The 8306-nt window shown below is 51.6% G+C and overlaps 1 protein-coding gene across 1 annotated transcript in view; it reads right to left on the reverse strand.

Annotated features, from left to right (window-relative positions):
• The window catches only part of SETBP1 (SET binding protein 1), a 365222-nt gene extending 357226 nt beyond the window's left edge, over positions 1–7996 (reverse strand). Inside the window, exon 1 of the mRNA XM_034996232.1 lies at positions 7340–7996. The gene's annotated coding sequence lies outside the window, so the exon portion shown is untranslated. The remainder of the gene's footprint in view (positions 1–7339) is intronic.
• Positions 7997–8306: the final 310 nt, after the last annotated feature.

The raw sequence follows: 8306 nt of genomic DNA on the forward strand, positions 1-8306 counted from the left end.
CACGGGCATGGCCTCAGCCTTCATGCCCCATGCAATCCACACGAAACAATAACGCCCAGCCCCCCAGATCCAGGAGGTCCATGGAAATAGAGATTCCAGACGCCTACTTGGCACAGGGGGCAGTAGCAAAGCCCAGATAGGGAATATACTCCAGATTTTCTAAGCCGTCTGTACTAGCTCCCTTGTCCCAATGCAGTTAGCTCAGCAAAGGGGGCCAGTATTCAAAAAAGATGTAGAGAATCCTTCCTTTTCTTCCTTCCACACTATTCTCTGTCATATTCTTAATGGTTTTTCTTCACACTTAGCCCACCATCTGTCTCCTCCTCTCCCCGTCCCCATCCCCGTCCCCCAAGTCTGGTTCTCTGGTTCTAACAGGGGAGCTTCTGCTGACCCTATTTCCATTTCTAGAACTTATCCACCACAGCAAACACTTAGCAAAGTGCACAACTCCTCAGTGGGACTGGTTTGGATGGTTGTTGGGGTGTCATTAAATGGGTCTGAGGAGCTCTGAGCTTTAGGAAAAAAAAAAAAAAGCTTCAAAATCCCCAGGACATTTTTAGCTACACAATCACAGAATTTCAGAATGGTGCCCTCGCTCCATAGCAATCAAACTCTTTCACTTCAGGATGCCTCACACTAGGGACTAGAAAGGCAGCTCAGCCTGTCCCCCATCATCGGCTAATGGGTGGCCAGCCCAGCCTGCAGCCTGCCTCTCATGAGCCTTGCCCAGGACCTGTCCCCGCTGAGTGCATTTCTCTGCTCCAGCTTCCTTTCCATTGCGGCCAGGCTCGCTCAGTCACCAAGGAGTGGGGAAGCACTTGGACTAAAGCAACAAAGAAGATTGCATGGTTAAGTGCCAAAACGAGTGTGGTGGACAAAAAAAAAAAAAAAGCAACTGGAATTTTCAGAGAAAGTCAAGAGCTGGGTGTGCTAGTGTGGAGATGATGCTCTAGTAGGCACTTCATAAATGGTTGATGATTGAATGAATGAGTGAATCAGTGCCTGTTAGGATGTACATGGGGTAAAACATCATTACCTCTTAGGCTTGGAGGGAGAGACGGAGTGGGTGATTGCCCCTGAAAGATAGCCAAAAGTATAAAAAGCCATTAACAAAAGTGGTTCTTACTCACTCTGTTTAAGAGGCACACACTGTGTTGCTTCATGGTCCAGAGTTCCGGTGCACCTTAAACAACATTTACCTTTAATATTCTATGTCTGCATAAATTCTGTGATTCATTCACACCACAGAAATCACTTGTAAGGAGGGGCAGGGCTTTGTGGGGCCAACCTGGTCCCTTTCTTTAAGGACTCATGGCCCAGGGAGGTAGTGACAACAAACAGCAAAGCTGCGTGAGCCGGTTGCCAGGCGAGTGCTTGAGACCCAAAGTGCTCTGGAGACCACGGTGCAGAGCTGCGAGCTGGTGTTATGTCCTAAGAGGTAAATGCCTGGGCTAAAAGGGACCCATCGGGACACCTTCCAGAGAGGAGGCAGCAACACATAGTGAGCCCAAGTGCGGAGGCGGACACACATTCAGAGGGCCCAAGGTGAGCGAGGAAGCCAGTCTGATGGGAGCAGAGATCAGCAAGCATTGCGTAAAACGGGGTTCACTGGAGAACGCAGCCAGGTGCATGCTGCACACAGGTCGCTGGACAGGGCGAGCCAGGAATCACAGGAAAGAGAAAGAGGAGCAATCCAGGGGAGGCTGGGAGCAAATGGACTGTGGAGAACTTTCCTCATTCTAGACAATGTACTAGGTTTGCTGGGACAGAGGCAATCCTGCTAGGAGGTCTTCTCTTAGGAGAAGACCTTAGCCTCTTAGCCTCTCCTGCTAGGAGAGGCTAAACATTCTGTCCTGAATGTCACTGCTCAGCCACTGGGGCTCCCTATGGAGCACCTGCCCCTCATTCTCTCTCCCGCTTGCCCCCACTCTGTGCATCTCCTTTTGTTCTTCTCATTCCTAGCGAAGAGCATTTCCTGAGCCCCGTTACATCTGTGAGCCCAAACTGGATATTACCTGAGACTTTGAGCCTTAGATACACATGGCAGATATAAGGCATCTAATAATTCCACTGATGTGTATATACATATATACACGTTTTTCTTATGAGTCAACTCGAGAGCAGAAAACAAGTATTCCCCAACTGTCTTGGAACACAAGGGCCCCTGTAGGCATTTCTGGTCGCACCAGAGGGTTATTAATCTCCGGGCTATGGCGATAATAATCCCAGGCACCAGTTTCCAGGAGGCAGCATGGAAATCCTCTCAGAGCTCAATTACAGAAATTAGCTGGTATTATTTAATCCTCCCAACCCCTGTGAAGTAGGAAGGGTAAGCATCTTTATCCCTATTTTCCTGATTAGGTTACTGAGGCTCAAAGAGGTTAAATAACCTGCCAGGGGTCCTTTAGCCGGGACTAGTGAGGACAGGATCCAGAGCAGATCTTGTCACTTCAGGTGTGATACTGTTCATATTTTAACACAGCCTTCAGGTCCCAGTTGGGCCACCACCTTGCATCATTTCAGCAAGTCAGTGTGTCAGTCCCTCCTCTTCTGAATGGGGATACACTGCTTCTCCCTCCTTAGGAGAATCAAGGGGGCAAATCTGATAGGAAGATGTCTTGAAAAGAACAAAGAGCCATGCATATGAAAGGGAGTGCTTTTGATGGCAGAAGTTGGGTCAGGGAAACATCTCTCTAAGCTCACAGTTCTGAAATTCTATCTGCTCCCCATTCATCCTTAACCCTCCCAGCACTTGGAAAGGTGGAAGCCTCAGCCTACCTGGGGTCAGCTCAGCTGGCTTTGCCTACAATTATTTCTCAAGCGTCTGTGGATCACAGTCCATCATCAGTTCCTAGGAAGGGCTACCTGCTTCCTCAAAAGGTGTCCTGTGGACCTCAGAGCTGCTCTCGCTCTCCGTTTGACCCTGGCATCATTTGCTCTGAACTGGACAGGAAGTCAACTGTGGGTTTCTAAGCCAAAGGCCGATTAAAAACATGCTCCGTCAACCTTGGAGGGCACCCTCTGAGGATATAAGAAAACCAACTCTGAAAGGGACGCTGCTCTGACTTGAAACTTTGAAAGACCTTTGAAAATTCCAGGTAAGAACTCTAAGGGCCCATTAACTTGCACTCGGTCATCTGAGGTCACCGGTTCCCCCCAAACTTCATATTGCCCCAACTTGGTAGTCTAAGTGGCCATCAGAATCTAGTTGAGGGCTAAGTGAAAATGGAAATGAAAACCCAGAGTGAAACGAGACTGTAGGGTGGCATCTATCCCCCATATTCATGAAGTAGTGCACTCTGGACACCTTGGTGTTTTCTTTTCTGCATTTATCAAGTGTTAGGCTACCCAAAGTGTCTGCAGCTTGATGAAGAGTTTGTGAAACACCAGGGAGGCCTTTAGAAATAGCTCTAAAAGAAGCTCAAACCCATGGCAATATGTAGGATAGTGGTGTTCCTCACTTAATCCTGGCTTAAACTATTTTTAAGAAGCTCCCCAGGTTTTATAACAGACCGCAGAAGGAGCAAAGTTGGATGGCTTTGTTCCCTTCATCACAGGAACCAAAGGACCAAGCACTGTGATGTGTGGCAAGGACTCTATGAGGCTTCCTTTTCTTCAGGGAAGGGCTGTCCTGCTCCCGGACAAGAGTAGCTATCCCCCCCCACCCCGACCCCATAGACCTCTCCCACACAGTGGGGCCCTGAGTAAACTCAATAACATCATCCCATTTTTTAAGGTCCTGCAACTCCTGACAATGCCTATGTGTTAATAATAATTTACCCCATTCTTCTGGCAGGAGCAGAACTGAAGCAACTTGAAATGCCATCAGCAAAAAATTATTTATTTCCCATTCCTGAGCAGCAGAGAAAACAAGGTTTCATTGGCTGGGTCTGCCTTCAATAGCTTTCTGGTTTCAATTAAAACTTCAAGTCTCCAAGGGAAAAACTGGCATTCTGGGAGGCTGAGGCCCAGCCAAGTTTCAGTGTCTCTGCAAGAATCCAGAATGGACGTCCCATGCATCTAGCCACTCTCATCTTCCTCCTTTTGCATATTATAGAGAAGCTTTGGAGCAGAGATTGAAGTACAACTCAAAATAATGACGGGCTTGAAAGAACTCTCCTAGAGGTACATTTTTGTGCCAGAGAAGTATCGATTCAGCCCCTAATGGAATTGAAAGTCAAGATAACAGCAGAAACAGAATCAGGAATCCAGGGGAAATGCCTACCTATTTATTTCTTCTTCAGCAAACTCCTGCCTCCTGCCTCTCCCCACCTACGGTTTTCAACTAAATTCTACAAATATTCCAAGCACTGTTTTCTCTTTCTCGAAACCCTCATTTAGGTCAGGTGATTTACAAAGTAAATTTGTTTTTCACTTTGTGATTTACAAAGTAGCTTGCTGTGAATAATGCAAGTACATGACCAGAAGCCCTCCTAGCACCAAAGAGGTTCACTCAGGGATACCCCTAGGATTCCCCTGTGTGAAGTCCAAAACTGGGCCTGCCAGCAGCGCCTTCCTATGTAACACTGTGATGTTAACATACAAAAGATCGGATTACACCCCTTCACTTGCCTAGCCCATTTATGAACATATAAGGCAGTTGATATTTTCACCCAAGCCAGAAGTGGCCCCTTCCTACCCTACCGCTCGCTGCCTCTCAGCCACTCCCCCTTATGTTCACTACAAGCCATCCCCTCCCCCACCTCCAGTTTGTTTATTCCAGTGACACGTCTATTTTCCCTGCTCCGGGAGACAAGTCCGTTTCCCTCCTCTGGCTCCCGATTGCATTCCCTCACCACCTCCTCCCCCCAGCCCAGCTCAGGTTACTAGAATGGCTAGCAGTGCCCACAGCCCAGCTTTTGCACCAACTCAACTGCCCAAGACTTCGATTTTTTGTCTTACCGGGGGAGGGGGCATAAGGTGCAAAGCAGCCCTTTCAGAGTACCTGGTCTCCCTATCTTCTCAGACTACCTTCCCTGAAGTTTGCAGATACTCTTATGTTCGACCTTACTCTTCTGATCCGTCCTAATGCCCTTCTCTGGTAGCAGACAATTTCATTAAGTACAGAGGAAAACACATCTTCAACTTCGCTCTGAAACCTTGGACTCCTGAGTCAGGGCAGGAGATCAAGCCTCCCTCCGGGAGTCTCTGGATGGTGGAAGCCACAGAAAGGAGGAGAAAGGGGAGGGAGTGACCAGGGATTGTAAACTGGCTACATTTTAAAGTGCTACAAACTTTCTCCTCCCTCACACGCCCCTGGCCAGTTTGGCCCCGCCTCCCCATCCCAGCCAGACGGCTAACTGGGGTGAGCAAAGGAAACTCCCAGACCGTCCAGGTCTGGCCCCAGTGTTGCAGATGTGGCCTGCACAGAACACCACCCTTCCTCTCCACGTTCCTCTTCTCTACTCCATTCCTGTCCCCACCTCCCAAGACACACACACACGCACACGCACACGCACACGCGCGTGCGCGTGCACACACGTTTCGCAAATGAAGATGAGTTTGAATGGGGTGAATCAGATTTACCTGTGTGAACTAAAGGAGGGTAGGAGGTGGGTCCCCAACAGCAAGATAGTTTTAGTACAGCTACTTTATGAAACTAGTTTTTTTTTTTTTATGAATCTACAGGAAAAAAAAAAAAAACAGGATAAAGAGCAAAGGAATGAAAAGGTAGAGAACAAAAAATAATGTAAGAGGAAAACAAGTAGCATTAGATTTCCTTAAAGACCACAGACTCCAACCAAACTTTAGGAAAAAAAGGTGTGGATAGTGGAGGGTAGGGGGTGGGGGCTTGGAAGGAAAAGTAGCTGTTACAGAATTCTAGAATTAAACGGCCCTTTTGGAAGAGTTTCTGAGGCGATAAAGAGACACACAAATTGGCCTTTTAGCATTAGACGCCAACCATGAGATTATCAGGACAGTTTATTTGAAGCGGAAACGAATCGGAAATCCTTCCCTCAACAGTCCTTTTAGATGGATATACACACCCTCAGAACCCACACAGACACACATAAAGAATAAATGCAGCATCAGGGGGCAATAAGAGCCCTCCTCCCCGCACCCCCGGTACCTCTAGCCTCATCTTCCACTTCCAATTGCACAACTTTCCGATCTCCAAAGAAAATATTTCCAGTAGGATCCGATTTCAGAATTGTTGTAAGCCTGTGGGTCATGGGAGGAGGGGTGTTTGCAGCGTGTAGGGGAGGGGGACTGGAAGACAGCATTTAGGCAAGTCACTTATTTTTTTAGAACCAGCATGCTCTACCGATCAGAAATTGCTATTACCCAGCAATGCTTCCATCACAAACAGACACCCAAAACAGCATCACCGTTATCACCATCTTGCTAAAGATCTGCCCAGTCCAGTTTACCTGACTCTGTCTCTGTGGAACTTCTCAGACAGTATTTTAGCCAAGGAGATAATGGTTTGAGAGACAAAAACAATAAATCGATACTGAAGGGCTCCTTTTCCGGAGTGATTTCCCACTGGAAACCACCGAACGGGGAAGCCTGCCGTTAATTCTCCAGCCCAGGGCTCCTCTAGAAACACACACAATGCGTGCTTTCAAAAAAGGCAGTCGTCTGCTTTTAAGGGAATTCCTGTCTTTTCAGAGTCCCAAAACCGGAGAGCACGAGAAAGAGACTCAGATCCATTGATTAAGATTTTAAGAGAAAGACTAACACAGAGCCACAACACAAGCACAAACCAACCTTCGCCGGCTGGACCACTTCTTCCCTGTTCTTCTTTCTATTAACGACACGTTAGATTCTCATGCATTCCCCCCAGCCAAAAAAAAATCCAACTAGGTTACAATGTAGCTCTCTAGCTCCACTTAACCTGCAAGTTACAAAGAGACCCCCCAAAATAATATATATATACGTCCTGCTGCCTTCCCACCCCTTTCCCTACCCCCTCCCCCTCCCGAGTCCACTCCACCAACGCCAAACCCGCCAGCCCCGGCAGCCGGCGGCTGGACCGAGGGAGGGTGCAAAAGGCGGGGGGGTTGGGGAGAATCAGATTAGGCGAAACTCAATAAGCTCCCAGCCCTCCCGCCCGACGCTGCCACCATCGCTGCCACCAACGGGCCACTCCAAACGAGCCAGCACCGCTGCCCACCCGCGGGCGGGCCGGAATCGCGCCCATCCTCCGCAGCCTGGCGGGGACCGGCATCCCGCCCCCTCGGCCCCGTCTTCCCCTTCCCGCCCGGTGCAAAGTCAAAGCCCCGGCGAGGCGACGTTAACTTTTGCACACAGGGCACTCACGCCGCCCCGGCCCCGGGCGTGCGCCGCGGGAGGCTGGGCGCCGTGCTCCCGGGCCAAGGTCGCCGCGCGTGCTCACCCATGTCCCGGCGGCTCCGGCTCCGCTGGCCCCGGCGCTCGCTCAGATCCCGGCTCCCGTCGCTCGCCCGAGCCCCCAGAGGTGCTGCTGCGGCAACTCCATGGCGATGAGCATCTGTCAAACGGCGAGCCGCGGGCGGGCCGCCCTCGCTCAGGGGGCGCCGGGGCCCCCGGGCGCGCGGAGGCGGCGGCGAGCGGCGGGCGCCCCGGCCGGCCCCGCGCTTCCCGCCCGGCGCGGCCGCCTCCGCCGCGCAACCGATTTATGGAGAGAGATATCAAGGGGGAAAATGGCGTCTCCGGAGCCCGAGGAGTCCTGGAGTAATCACATTCACACACACACGCCCGCACGCACACACACTCGCACACACTCGCACACAGGCGCGCGGCGAGCCCGGCTAATTTTAGCAGGAGCCAAAAAAAAAAAAAATTTATATATGTATATATATCCCCGTCTCTCCGATCAATGCTATTTTTTTTTCTTTTCTTCAAAGGATGGGTTGGAGCTTTAAAAAATGTTGCCGGGTTTGGGCTCGCAGGAGGCGGCGCGCGGAGGGCGAGGGCGCTTTTGCTGAGCTGTGCAGTTCGGTCCGCGGCGCCGGCGGCCCTGCCCGCCCGCTCGTCCGCCCGCGGTCGCTAGTGCTGCCGCCGCCGCCGCCGCCGCCGCTCCATGGCCGCGCCCGCCCCGCGCCCCCGCCGCGTCCCCTCGCCGCCCGCCCGCGCCCCCGGCGAGCGCTGGAGTGGGGTCGGGCCCGTGTGCCTGCCTCCCGCGCCCTCTCCCGAGTCCCGGAGTCCTAGTGAAAGGAAGGGGGAGGGCGCGGGCGGGGGAGGGGGGAGGATCGGAGCGGCAGCGCGGCGAGCCGAGCGGGGACAGCCACCCCGCGATCTGCCTCGGAGGGGGCGCGGGCGCCCACACTGCTCGTCCCACGGACCGGGGGCCGCTTCCCGGCTCGAGCCGGGGGAGGCGCAAC

Source organism: Mirounga leonina, unplaced genomic scaffold, assembly GCF_011800145.1.
Source record: "Mirounga leonina isolate KUSES-001 unplaced genomic scaffold, KU_Mleo_1.0 Mir_93, whole genome shotgun sequence".
Taxonomy (NCBI): Eukaryota; Metazoa; Chordata; class Mammalia; order Carnivora; family Phocidae; genus Mirounga; species Mirounga leonina.